The sequence below is a fragment of the Apis laboriosa genome, unplaced genomic scaffold (assembly GCF_014066325.1).
Source record: "Apis laboriosa isolate Shangri-la unplaced genomic scaffold, ASM1406632v1 scaffold1_cov151, whole genome shotgun sequence".
In the NCBI taxonomy this organism is placed as follows: Eukaryota; Metazoa; Arthropoda; class Insecta; order Hymenoptera; family Apidae; genus Apis; species Apis laboriosa.
The window spans coordinates 3,662,926-3,677,830 of NW_025222279.1; the positions used below are offsets into that span (position 1 = coordinate 3,662,926).

Below are 14,905 nucleotides of genomic sequence, written 5' to 3' on the forward strand. Positions count from 1 at the left end.
AATTTTTAATAAAATATTATAATAAAATTTATTCAAAGAATTTGATTTTGATCTTGAAAAAGAATCATGATTTTGCAAACGATTTAAAATCTAGAGATTACGTATTCGATAAGGTCAGAAGGCAAATCAATATTGGAACTTGGAAATATTAATAATAAATTGTCGGAAGACTTTGCAACCAATATTTTGTGCACAATTTAACTTGATCAAGATTTCTGTGATATTGAAATGCTCTCCTACTCGATATTAATCGAAAAATTCATTATAATTATTTATATTCAGCAATTTGTTGGCCAATTTTCCATTCATTATTTTGCACATTATAATCATACGTTTGAGCTTCGTTTATTGTTGAATAACTACTTATGAAAAATTAGATCCATATCTAAAAACGACAAATGTCTGTTCCTGCTTAAAATTAATAACACATAAAATTTATATAAAATTAATAATACATATACAATAATTAATAATGAAATGCATTGATCGAACAATGATTTATTTTCAACTGCACGATAATGTGATTATTAAATTCCAAGCTTGCGCTATCATTGAATTATTAAACGAATGATATATAACGTTTATATGCATATATTGATTGTAGATGATATCGGAATTTCTATAGTATACATCGATATTCTTCGAAATTTTTAAACATGTATTAGTCACGTTGCTGTATGTTTGAAATTTCATTTTTATTTCCATAATTGTTTATACGTGATTGTTTATACGATAAGAAACTTATCGATATTTCTTTCGCGTCTTATAAATTCACTTTATTTTATCGATTTTTTTTATATTGAATTTTATCCATCATACTTTTGATAGTACTTATCGAGCATTTCTCTTTGTACCAAACGAGAGAACATTAAGCATCATTTTTCTTTTAAAACGATCGCTGATTTAACGTCAGTTTGTTATTATTTTTTGTAAAACGTAACATTTTTTTTTTTATAAAATTTTTATTTTAAAACGATTTCGAAAAATTGATACTTAGAAGAAATATAATACTTAGAAAAACAAGACTTCAATAACACATTCAATATCTACATATTGAACATGTTCATTTGCGGTCTAGCATTATCTTTTCGCGATATCTATATCCTAGATCAAGCTGCAATTATTATAATTGTTAGATTATGAACAATTCTCTTTTTTCATTTCTCGTTTAAATTTCGTTCAGTGTTATTTAACAGTGATTCTACAAATGTCCAGAGTCGATCTCTTCCAAAATTAATTATCCACGAAACGATCTTTTCTTTCAATGAAATATAAATGGAAACGGTAAAAGGATCTGCGTAGTTAAAACAGCTGACAAGAATATTGGGTTTCCGTTAAAACTGTCATTTTCTCGTTTTTAATACGGCCTGCGGTATCGAGAGAGAAAGATATTAGTGAATTTTTTATTTATCCTCAATCGATTTATAATAGTGTCAACACGAGTTTTCTTTTTTAAACATTCTTCGAAGAGTTATATTTTTCAATATTTATCGGCGTGTCTTATTAGTGTATAATGTAGTGAATACGAAATTTATATCTTTCAAGCAAAGAATCAGTGTCTTTAAATTTTTATTAGATATATTTTAAATACTAACGAATTCAATATAAATTTTCTTAGCAGACAACATATAAAATGTATAAAAAGTGTTTTTAAAGTTTTTTTTTTTTTAGCATCTTAAAAAACAATAATAATTATTGTTGCAATATTCAATAATAATAACTTTTTTACAATAAAAATATTTTCAATATTAAATCTATTCGAATACAATAAAAATAATGAAAAGAATTTCTGAAATAAAATAAACACGAATAGCAAAGGGAGTGCGTTCTAGTGATCAATAAATAGATCGGTAAACGCCCTAATACACATATAAGCACAAGCATTGTAGCGATAATCATCATTTACATATATATTGCTTTTTATGCATTTTTATCTTTTTAAATATACTTAACTCATCATTTAAAGTAAATTAGTTAACTAAAGTAAACATTTAAAGTAAATTAGTTAACTAAAGTAAACAAAAAATAATCAGTCAACACTTTTAACAATACTTTAACATTTTTCAATTTTTTTTTTCTCTCTCTCTATTGCAATTTTAATCTCTTCGTTTTCGTTAAAAACGCTTCATGAATTTTCCGAAAAAAAAAGTGCAGGAAGTGGTTGATAATTCTGAATTCTCCATTCTGAAATCGTAAATTTCAAATTGTACCGTCGACGGGTGATCCGCATTAGAAATCCTCCTCTCTTTCTTTCTTGCAATTCGTCGTTGGCAGGGACAAGGACGAGGGAATTCGAAGAAGCAAGGAAATCGAATTGTTCGGATATTTGATGCACGACCCAGGTTCATTTCTATAACTTTCCCTCGGCTTGGAAACCATAACGTTGCGAAAACAATTAGTTAATGGTAGACGGACAAAGTTTACGCCGCGATCGAGTTACACTTTAATGGAGTCAAAGCATTTTAAACTTCCATGCTGCGATGGCTGGATATCGGCCTATTGTGCCTCCAAACTATTGTTCGAATTAATCGGCCCTGTTACGCTCGTAACCATCCGCCTTCCAAGTCGGAATTCAATTTGCCGAACGAATCGAACGGAGTTTTCGAAACGAGTTAAAGATAAAAATTATTTCCCTCTTTCCAAAAGAAATAAATTCTTTTTGTTTGATCTAGAAATTTAAATTTCAATTTAGAAGCTTAAATGTATATTTTTCTTGAAGTATGCAAAGAATGCTTCCGGAAGATGTTTTATTTCTTGGTGATGTCTGGGTTTTAACAAACGGAGAAATTTTAAATTTTTCTCGGATCTAAAAAAATTTGTTAATAATAAAAAAAAACGCGGGATAAAGGTCGAAAATGTAAAATGATACAGTATGCGTGAAATTAGGGGTGGTTTAAGTCATTATTTTACTAGTCTTTGAATTTTTTTTTAAAAAATACCGATCTTTAAACTTTACAATTTTTGTATATAAATTTGAAGTGGAAATCTAGATTGAATAATGCATATCGGTATGAAATTTGTTAATTTATATATTTTGACACGAGTGATAAATTTCATTGAAAGTTATGTATACATAAATTTTATTGGAACAATTTCATTTATATTTCAATTACGCGACATAATTACAATTCTGTACACATGTTTTTGCTATTTAAAATATATTAAATTACAATATATATACAATATATACAATATAAAAGTAATATATTAATATATTTCATACGTTAAATAGAATAATCAATTTGCGTTTACAGATAAATGCGATAGGGTTTATCGCAAAGTTCATTGAAGAAACGTTATTTTTACACATGTCTATATGCATAATGCAAAGAATGGCTTTTTATCGATGTGAATGGCAAAGTAAAAATTATTTGATAAATTTTCAGCGAGTCTAGAACTCGACTCAAGGAATAATACAATACTATATACAATTCGTTATAAATGAAGATTTCTTCGAATAACTCGTTGCATAATTCTTATTATAAATTTTTAATTTTTATTTTTACATCGATATTATAATAAAAATAATAATTTTATATTGGAAAATGTTTCTTTACAATAATAGAATTTAGCAAAGCTACGATAAATTCAATTATCACGATCTCGATAATACTATTTTCCCGTTACAGCCACTTCCGCATTTTTCAATATCAAGCTTATCGTCGCCCCATCGACGAAATCATCCTGCCATTAAATATTCACGTCGTTACTTTATTTTGTAAATCACATATCCATATTCATAATTAAATCATACACCAAACCAAACTAACGAAACTCTTCGAATATAATTGAGTTACTCAAATTGTTCCATAGAAAAACACCTGATATTCTTTCACATTAAAAGAGTAAACATAAAATCGTGTCTCTTTCAACACTCTTCGATGAATAAATTTCGTAAAAATGCAATTTTCAATTATCTCCATCTCGATATAAATATCACAAGAAATAAGAAAAGAAGAAGAGCAATAACATATATCCCCAAATATCCACTCGAATATCCTTTCAAGAAATAACAATATCCTTCCAAGAAAACCGTATTCCTCATCTCAAGAAAAAAGTCGATCCTCGATCCTCGATATCCTCGATATCTTCCCTCGGCTTCATCCTTCACGCTCGAACGTTTACACACTGCGCGCGTCGGTGTAGGCGTCGCGACGCCTCGCGCCGACGTGCTTCTCTCGCCTCCTCCCCGCCCGTGTTTCGCCCGTTGAATCCAGCACGTGGCATCAAAGGGAAGATATACGGCGGGGTGGCCGCCTGTTCCCGGCCAAACGGCGACGACCCTCGCTCGTCGTCGCTCGTTCTCGCGCGCGCGATTTCGAGAATCCGCTCGGCTCGAGGAGGAGTCGGTCGCAACGACGTTCAGGTTTCCGCGCCAGAACGGGAACCAGAACGCGGCTGGGTGCCGGAAAACGGCAACAATTTTGTTCAACGATCGCGCCGCCAACTTCCGTCGCGATCGTCCACTTCCGCGGATGAATTCGTCGCGCCGCGGCTCGTGAACGTGCGTGCAACAAAAAGAAACGCCGCTTTTTTTTTCTTTTTTTTTTGGTGCACCTTCACGAGAATGTTTGGGGAGAATTGAAGAAAAGGGGCGAGGAAGAGGTGGGTTTGATCGATTGGTGATCCTTCGGACTTGGAGGTGCGCCGCTATGGGACCATCCTTGGGTGAGTTTAAAATTTTTCTTTTTTTTTTCATTTTTGAATATCTTTGGACGAACAGGTAGAATTTTTTTGAAGGGGGCAGGGAGAGGTTGAAGAATTTAAGGTGGCTCTTTTATCTTGTTTTCTTTAATTTCAAAATTTCTATTAGAATTTTCTATTATAATAAAAGACAAAGATTTTTAATTAGTTGGTTCAATTTTAATTCTTTAGGATCTAAAAATTGCTAATCAATTTATGTAAAAGAACTTTGTATATAAAAATTGTTACGATCAACGTTTAACTGGTTGAAACATTTCTTTCACGTACGTAGGTTAAACGATTTGTCAAAAAGGCTTTCTTTCCCGTTACGCGAGTTTTGTTCGAGAAGACAGATGTTCTTCGTAGATTTCCCTATTCTCGAGAGAGGATTTCGAGTATAAACGTCGAAAGAATCTTTGATTGAGAGCAAAACGGTTCCTCGGATGTATCCGAGGGATCGACGAATTTTCGAACTCGTTTTCTTTCTCGCGGCAAATGATTCAGTTCTCCGTTCAATCTCACTGTCCTCAACCTCCTCCTTTTTTTATTTTCGGACACGATACGAAATAAATCGGCGCGAATCTCGACCGTGACAATAGAAATATAATGTTGATTCTGTGCCGATTCTCGTGAATTTCTCGCCCGTTTCTTCTTTCGTTCTGTAATATTTCTGTTATTTTATATTATATATATATATTTGAAAATATTATATATTTGGAAAAATATATGGCTATTTTTTTTTTTTTTTTTTTGCATTCCTTCTCTCTTTTGTATTCCTTTCTTTATATAAAGTTTTAGACTTACATTATTATACATGGTGATCATGTGGTGATTTCTTTTAATGAACGGATAGATACGTTCAATATAAAGATTTTTAAAAATTGGAAATTATCTTCCTTATAAAACATTTAATATATTGTAATGTCATTCATCTATAATAATTATTCTTTTCAAGAATGATCAACTTTGATGGTTATTACGATACACATTTGAGTTAATGCTTTCGAAATTGTTTACTGCACAATTTTTCCTTATTACAATTTATATTATTTTGCGTCGCAATAGTGACAAGTTTCAAAGGATATGAAAGCAGGAAAAACAAATAAATAACTTCATCCTGTGTTTTCTTTCTAATTTTCTCATCTTTTATATTTTTATAGTATATATTATGTTTTGTTTCTCTTCCAGTTTCTTATTTATCAAACGTTTTCCCGTTGTGCAATAAACGATTTAAGAGTCATCGTACGAAAAATAGCCATGTAATAGTATTTACGAATAATATTATAACAATAAGCAACAATAATAAACAAAATTACACGTACAATAAAATAAAATGAAAAAAATATTCGTCTCTGTGCAAAATGATCTGTGATCGACAAAACACATTTAGGCTGATGTTCAAACAGAAATTGAGAAATGTCGTGCTGTTGTCGTTAAGTGGATACACTTCTATTAATCTTTTACATTCGAGAGTCGACCATCGTCGATCAGTTTCAAACAAAAGTGAAGATTAAAAGAAGGTAGAATTTTCATTCTTCTCGAATGAAAACACATCGACAAATGTATCACTTTATCTACATTCTACGTGAAAGTAGCAATGTTTACAATTTATCACGGCTTAAAAATAACACCCGTGGTATTCCCGTTTTTCCTGTTACTCAGCAAGTGGCTATAGACATCGTTGTAAAATCGATTCAAAATAATAGTGATTTAACATGTAATAATTCGTAAAATAAAAACTTACTTAACCCCTAAATATATATTCCTAACCAATAATAATAACACCATAGAATCATCATTGCTCTTTTTATTTGCAATCTCACAATAGAATTCTCTCAAGTTCTCTCGAAAAATAAGCAAAAAAACGAATCATTGCACCGACGAAAATACAAAAATACAAAAATATCAATTTAAAATATAAATGTTCACATTACACGAAAAAAAAAAAAAAAAGAAAGAAAGAAACCAAAAAAAAGCAACCATCCACCAAAAGTCTTCCATCTTCTTATTTATTCGCTCATTCGCGCTCCTCCGCTTCCCTCTCCCCCCCCCCCCAATCTTTATTTGCACTTTAACGCACTTTCTCTCGTCGAACAACTGATCCTCCACAAAAGCGCGCTCACGCGATCGCGGAGACGAATAAACGCGTCTATCTCGTTACCTTGATGTCGCAAGCCTTCGATTTTAAACGGTTGCCGCTCCGGAAAATCGTTCTCTCGGTGTTGGTCGATTAACCAACGGTTTTCCTCCGTTCGGCGGAGGTGTCGAGAAAATCGCCGTGGCCGTGTCGATCGATTCGTTTCGAAGAGCAGTTTCCGCGGCGATGGAAATGAGTTTACGGAGGCAGGCAGACAAAATCGATGTGCACCGCGTTAATAATACACACAAGCAAGGTCTACAACCTTTCGCGGACGCAAGCCTCGATGTAAAGACGCTTCGCCTTCCTTCCTTCCTTCCTTCTTTTCCCCTCCCCTCCTCTTGTCGCCTCCTCTTTTTCCATTTACCTCTCTTTCTTTCTCGCTTTCCCTCCCCCCTCTCCCTTTCAATTTCTCGCTTCCAACGTATCACGAGCGTGATAGGAATCGAAGAAGAGCACACCTAACAGCAAAAAGCCACGAATCGTCTGTTTTACATTTCAATTCCTCGGTGGATGTCCTCGATGGATCCCTCCGGCTATTCATCTTCTCTACGGACGGATTAGAAATGCAGATTCATCTTGGCGGAGGACGAGAAGCGTGTTCTCTGTCCGAGGAGGAGAGGGGGGAATTAAGAGTTTTGAAGGAAGTTTGAAAACGAACGAACGAAGAGAAGTTGCCGAGGAATGTTATATAATTGTAAGGGGTTGAGGAATTATGGTGGCGCTGAATGTTGCTTTCAGGTTGCTTTTTCAGGTTTTTAGCGCGCGTTATAGTCGAGGGGGGAATGGTAATTTTACGTAGCTTGATGGAGTTGGTAATTAAAATTCGATTATTGAAAGTTTTAAATTTGATCGTTGGTGGTTGGAAAATTTTTAGCAAAGTGTTTGTAATTGTTGTCGATATGAATATTTTTATTTGCCGTTTCATGGAAAAATGGAAATTATCTTAAAATTATTACTTAGAAATTTTAAATGATTAGATAAGATTGGATTACAAAAATGTAAAATGCCTTACGATATTTGTCGGATTGATAATTATTTTATGTCAGATTTTTTTTTTTTTTTTAAAATGATGAAGATTGGAATAGAATAATTTGATAAAAGGAATTAAAAAATTTCATTGTGGGTGTAGAGATAAAACATACAAAACAATCGATAGACGGACAATGCATTAATATTAAATATCCAACGATCAATAAACAGTTTTTATTACCTCTTGTTCTCTTTACACGATGATATTTTACGAAACTAGTAGATTAAAAGTAGTTGAAATTTTAACTATGCATTAATTAACTATTCCTTTGATCCATCAATTATGAAATAATAAATATAAAAATTCTATGTATTATTTCCAAAAACTGTGATTAATACAATAAATAATTTAATATAATAAAATCATTGTCGATATATGAAGTTATCGTTCTGAGAGTGCTTCGATGTTATAAGGCTACAAGTTCAAGATTGCAATAAAAGGAACATTGGATCACGAACGATCTTATATATTCTTTTCTATACTTATCTTATATTTGGAAAATTGCATTTGTACCATTTTCCTACTAACAAGGACAAGCATGAGATCTTCAAGTTATTGATTCGATTGAAATTTTGAACATTGATAAATTTCGTTAAAAGAAAATTTCAATTTCTCATCAAATTTATATCAATTTTCCTTTACAATCCCTGAATATGACATATAAATAAAAGTTCAGATATCTTTGTATGCATGATAGTGCACTCTTTTTCATCTTATCATTTGACATTAACGTATCAGCGACAGAGTATACAAAATTTGTTCATTTCAAAAATATTTCCCTCTTACTTCAAATAATTTCAAACTTATCCAAAATGCTAATTTTTATTATAGAAATGTGTGAAAATATCATCCAACATTAATATCTAACAACGACGGAATATAGAAAATTTTTACTTAAAAAGTATTATTATTCTTCTTTCCAAACTTGTCAGATCACCATGCGTGGGATACAAATAAAAGAATGTCACTTTCGCGCCATCTCTGTTCAATCTCTCATCGTAATGATAAAAAGCGAAAGAAGAGTAAAAAATACTCGAAATATTTTCTTTTTATCCCTCCCATGGTTTTCAACCAATAGTGTATATCCGACTAACTCTTATTGGGCCATCGTGAAATATACGTGAAATAAACGTCTCTCCAACGGAGATCTTGCATAACTATCTAACTACTAATCCCCTCCACGTGTGTTTGTTTCACTTTCGTGTCTCGCCTACGACTTCACTTGACGCGTGCGATTCTTTTTTTACACCGACCTTACGGTATTCGCCGTCACGTATGCCCGAGGGATACACGGTGTCCCGCCGCTAAATGATCGGAGTACGTGTCCGTGTTCCTCAGAAGAGAAGAAGAAGCAAAAAAAGAAAAAAAAAAGAAGCGCAATGGTGGATGGAGGAAGGAAAATCCTAGGAATGTGATTGTGCTTGGGTTCGTTTACAAAGATTGGGTGTTGTTATATATATATATATATATGTATACCTATGTGAGAGGCTGAACGTCTAGCAGGTTCAGTTTATTGAGTATTGTCGACGGTGAATTTATCCATGTCGTGACACGTATACGAGATCTTGTTATCCTTGTTGTAGGCGAATGTAACGTTTTACTATCACCGTTGTTTTTGCCTTGGTTATTTTTATTACAAGGCGTTCCAAAAAAAAAAAAAAAGAAAAAAAAATTCCAATTTTTATTTTAGCTGAGATTCGAGGATTTGGAATATATATATATATATATATGTATGTATGTATATAAAGTTTGTGCGAGAATGGAAAATTGGAAATTCAATCGTTTTAATCTTGGTTGGTTCTGGAACGAGGAGGAAAGGTCGTGATGGATGTGAAATGGTTGTCAAAATGGCGCGGAGAAATATGTCGTTTAAATGTCTTCTATGTATTATAGATTAGGATGGATTATTTTAAAGAAAAGGTTATTGTATACACAATAATTTGGATAAGTGTTTTCTTCTTCTTAGTCACGATTCTTTCGAGATAAATTGTTCTTTTCTAACTTTTCAATCGTGATAGTGCCAAAAAAAAATGGATTATTGAGTATAATGAAACTAAAAAATAATTAAATTTTTATGTAGCATCTAGGCTTTAACTTTCTAATAAATTCTGAAAAGAAAAGCGTGTGTTCGAATGATAGAGTGCGGACAGAAAGAAAAAATCAATGTTAAATTTATAAAATATTCAATTTTTCAATTTATCAAATTCGTATTGAAAGGCAAAATTAAAATAAATTAAATATAGAAATTTATTTTCAGAATTAAACTAACTCTCAAATATTGGAATAAATATATTTAGATTAACTTATCAAGTGGTTATGATTATTATTTTGTATTCTAGAAAATATTGTTTATCCAAAAATTTAAAATTCTTAAATTTGATTCATTCTTCTAGAATTTATCTTATGAAGTTTCTTGTTGTGACAACAATATTTATTGACATGGAAGAAATATAGATTCGATATTTGTAAATATACGAGTCGAAAATATTTAAATTTTTAAATAGAATAAATCTAATCCAGTTAAGATCTTACATCTTCAGAAAAATCGAATAAATCTACCATGGTTAAGATCTTTAAATTTTTACGCCTCAATCTTATTCCCGTTTCAACAAACGAAAAGACTTTTAGCTTTAAAGAAAACTTTAGCATAAAAATGAGGAAAAAGAATTATTCTCAAAGTTAACAAACTTTGTAACGAAAACACGATTGGGTTGAAAATAACCATTAATGCGGCTGAAAAATTAAACAAATTTAAATATCTCCCGAAATAAACTTTTATCGATACTTTTTTTTTTATCTTTCAAACGTTCTATTTTAAAATAATAATTGCATAAAACGATAATTTATAAATTAATCTTACAAATATTCGATTCAACTCGATTTGACGAAAAATTCAAAATTATTCCATGCATACCCACGAATAAATTCCAAAACTTTCATCAAAATGATTCAAGCCAAAACATTGTGTTCACATCCAATTTATTCACAGCATCGTCGTTGATAATGAACAAAAAGATACAAAGCATAAGAGAATAAAGAAGAAGAGAAGAAAAGAGAGTATAGTGAGAATATAGTGCTTCCTGTTTGTATTACTAATAACAGTTCGCGCTTGTGACGAGCGTATCTTCAGTGAAAATCGTCTCGATTCGAAAATTTGTCTCGATTCGTTTGCTCTTCGAGAAATAAATTCCACGGGGAAAGTGTGATTGGGGGGAAAACAATATAAAAAGAGGGGAAAAACGAAAGTAGAAAAAAAGAAATGTGAATGTGAATATTAGAGTGAATCGATGGTGCATTTTTCCGCTTCGCAGCGTTAAAATTATTCGAAACGCGATATTGCGATATACCAGATACGATACGCTTTGCACCGCTCTGTTGTGTCTGAAAGATGAATATCGAATGGCGGAAACAGTCGTAAATTTTTGAAAGAATAGTTTGGATAGATAGAGTAAATTCATGAATATAGCAAAAATTTTTCGTGAAAGTTTGTAAAAAACTGTTCAATGTTGGAGTGGGGAACGAATATTTTTGAAATTTTTGATAAAAAAAAACGTTTGTAAAAATATTTATTGAGGAAAGGAAACGAAGAATTTTTTCAAGATTATTTTACTTATTAAATTTGTGAAAACGAAATCTCGAGGACGAAATCATCTTTCATGAACGAGACAATGAATTACTTATTTGCCAGTTGACATTTTCGTTAATGGAATAGTCGAATAATAGAATAATCTGATTTTCATTTTATACTTCACGAGACACGATAACAATCTCAATTAAATTGTCTTTTGTCATTTGTGTGTATATAATTCCCTTTATTCAAAATGATCTTAAGATTTGTACAATGGAATGATTATATACAAACAATAATAATATTTATATTATTAATATTTATATTTATATCATTAAATCTGATAAAATATTCACGATAAAATCCTTTTCAATAATAAAACTATATTATCAAAAAGAATGAAGAAAAAATTCACTCCAAAACTTAGCCTAAATTATGCATACATATGAATTTTTATTGTGGATATTTAAAAACAAAAATAACTGGTGTACTGTTATCTTATAACTCTTTTTCTCAAACTATAAAATAAATTCTTCTTGCTTAAATCGATTATCCTCTGTAACAAAGATAGAATTAAATAATTCAAGAGAATATCACGTATAATTGCTAATAAATCGTATTACGTTCAACGGATATTATTAATTTTGCACAACAGACAGAGAAAGACAAGCAGAAAACAAAATTCCGTCCTCTCAGATATTCTTCCATCTCCAAAGAGATATCTTCTTTCTATATGAAACACCTATCCTCTTATCCAATCTTCCAACCGAGCCGCCGCAAACATTTTAAAAGTCAATTATTCACGTGGCGGAGCCTCGCAACAATCATTCCCTCGATTTAAGAAGCCAACTCCTCTCCCCCCTTCACCGAGGTCACCCGTCACCGAACAAAGGGAGGGCGGCACGAGGAAGTCGTCCCCGTCGCGTTGAAACGAGCCTTAAAGGCTCGCCGGATGCCTTCGCTCGTCCACCGAACAGGCTAACAAACCGGCTACACCAGCTTGTTTACCCCTTGTCTAGCCTCTCACCCTTTCGAGGGGGTGAAGAGCTCGTAAACGAGCCACAACGACGACGGTGCGTGTATCCGCGAAGCGTAAGAAACTCTTCCTCGTGGAAGAAAGCGCGGATGGGATGGGTGGACTAAGTGGAAGGGTTATTCTCTCCCTCTCTCTTTCTCTCCTTCTTTTTCTCCGTATCCGTACCACTCCTCTTACTCTGTCAACCGAGAGTTGGCTCGAATACAGAGCAAACTACTTGGCCAGACACTCGGGCACCTTATCCCCGATAAGGGACGACGTTTGCTGAGACCGGCAGTCGCGCCAGCAACCGCTTGGAAAAATTTCCCTTCGTTCCCTTCCCTGATCTCGGTCTACGCGCTTCCTGTCTGTTCTGAAGCGTGTGGAGGTCGGTGAACGATCCCCCCTCCTTCCGACGAACGGGACGATTCGAGGATTCGGGATGAATGACGTCGATTTGTTCTCTGATCGATCGTTCGCGAGTTTTTCTTTAAGTTTCGAAGAACTTAAGTTTCGTGTTCAGTTTTACTTTATTCGCGATCCTTTTTGTTTTATCGATGATACACCGATGATTTAAGGAATCGTTGAAACCGTGAACAAGATTATTCGATAATTTTGCGCGTAAGTTTGAAACTTAATTTTTGTTACGGATTGTGGAAAATTTTGAAACTTTTGGATATCATTTATTGTCTTTTTTCGAATTATATTCGTGGTTATTCTCGATGTTGCGTGTTTTTATTGGTGAAATTTTAATTGCAATTGTTATGCTTGATATTACATGTGGCTCCCGTGCAAAAAATTTTAAATGTGCGGTGAATGTTTGCTTCTTTTATGAAATTTTAATTGTGCTTACTCTTTGGCTTGTAATCGTAATCCTTTGACAAAGGATTTTTCATCGTTCGTTTGCGCTGTCTTTTTTTTTTTTCAATTTATCTATAACTTTTTTGATTATTGACCTTTTTGACTTTTATACGTGTATTATTATTATTTTTTATATATTTCTAAACGTTTAATAGAATTGAAATATTTTTTATACTTTTATACTATTATAGATTTCACATTCCATCCAACACGGTAAAAGGATTTTTTATATATTAAATACGATATGGTTTTAAAATATTCGTGTCGTTCATATTTTATGTTTAATTAATTTATTTTTAAATAAATAAAGATTTATTGAAAATAACACAGATTATATTAAAGCATATACATTTTGTATGAACAGCTTCGTGCAGTTTACCACAGTTTACCAAATCATGTCTGATGGTTTATCAACATCTCGGTCAAATATCAATCAACCCCCTCGTAATAAATCAATACGATTCTTGATCATCTTTGCCATCGAGCAACACATTTGCAGCTGCCATCGCTTAACCGCGATGAAACCATAAATCAAACTTCTCCTTTCCCTCTTTATTTCCATCGATTTATCACGAATGAAACGAGAGTTAAGGATTGTTTCCTTGTCTAAATGTCGAGAAACTTGTAAGAGATCGTGAGTTCAATTTTCCCTCTGGGTAAAGGTGAATCACCCTCGTTCACGGGTATTGGGATATCTTCGAGTGTAAAATTTAATAGTCATAGTGGATTATCAGAAAGATTATTGGACGATAGAATATTCCTAATTCTTAGAATTTTATTCGTTCAAAATTTCTTGAAATTTATTAACAATTTAAGAATTAAGAGACAATAAATAATTGCTGAAGGTTTTCATAATTTTCTAAAAATTTGTTAGAAGAATTATTAAATAACTTTTATCTGGTAAATTTCTTTTACTGCGATCTTTAAAAAATTTCCTCAATTTTTCAATTTCTGCATAAATATAAGCGGGAACGTATGTAATGTCTGCGAGATTTATCTACAACTCATAAACAGAATACGTGGCATTCTTCAAGTTCTGTTTCTTGATATTCGTCTGTTTCTTGGATCCGTGACACTGACCAATTTACAACGAGAATCTTACGAGAAACTTGGTTGGAAAATATTCACGGGTTCGGCCAGTACACGTGGCCAGCCAGTGAGATTCTTTCAAGGTTGTGAAAAGAGTTGGTGAGATCGTTGGCGAGACACGAATATTCGGATAAATGTGTTTACTTGTATACTTTTGTTGGAAGATACTTACTCGTAAATTATCGAGAAAAGGCAAGAAGTGTTTTAAAATACAAAGTCGTTTCTTCTTCAGACTTTTTCTTCACATTTTTTTCATTTTTTAAAAGTCGGAGAAAAATTGTTATCCGTTACTTTTTCTACGAGAAATGCTCTGGACATTGACATAAAGTGATATCATGGCACGTACATAACCGTTCCTTTCTTTTTTTTCTCTATGATGTCAGGTGTAATTCTTTTTCTTTTTATCCCGAAGAAGTACTTCTTTGAGCTTGAATCATCGTTTCATATGTCCAGCTGACCTCACGGGTAGAAATATTCCAGGTGTAAAGCTGTGACATTTTAACGAGTCCTAGCACAATG

The 14,905-nt window shown here is 32.6% G+C and overlaps 1 protein-coding gene across 3 annotated transcripts in view; it reads left to right on the forward strand.

Annotated features, from left to right (window-relative positions):
* Positions 1–3,562: 3,562 nt before the first annotated feature.
* LOC122712417 (galanin receptor type 3-like) overlaps positions 3,563–14,905 on the forward strand; it is a 56,124-nt gene continuing 44,781 nt past the window's right edge. For 2 of the 3 annotated variants that reach the window (XM_043932088.1, XM_043932091.1), the window contains exon 1: positions 3,563–4,668. The gene's annotated coding sequence lies outside the window, so the exon portion shown is untranslated. The remainder of the gene's footprint in view (positions 4,669–14,905) is intronic. The other variant, XM_043932090.1, reaches the window with a different exon arrangement.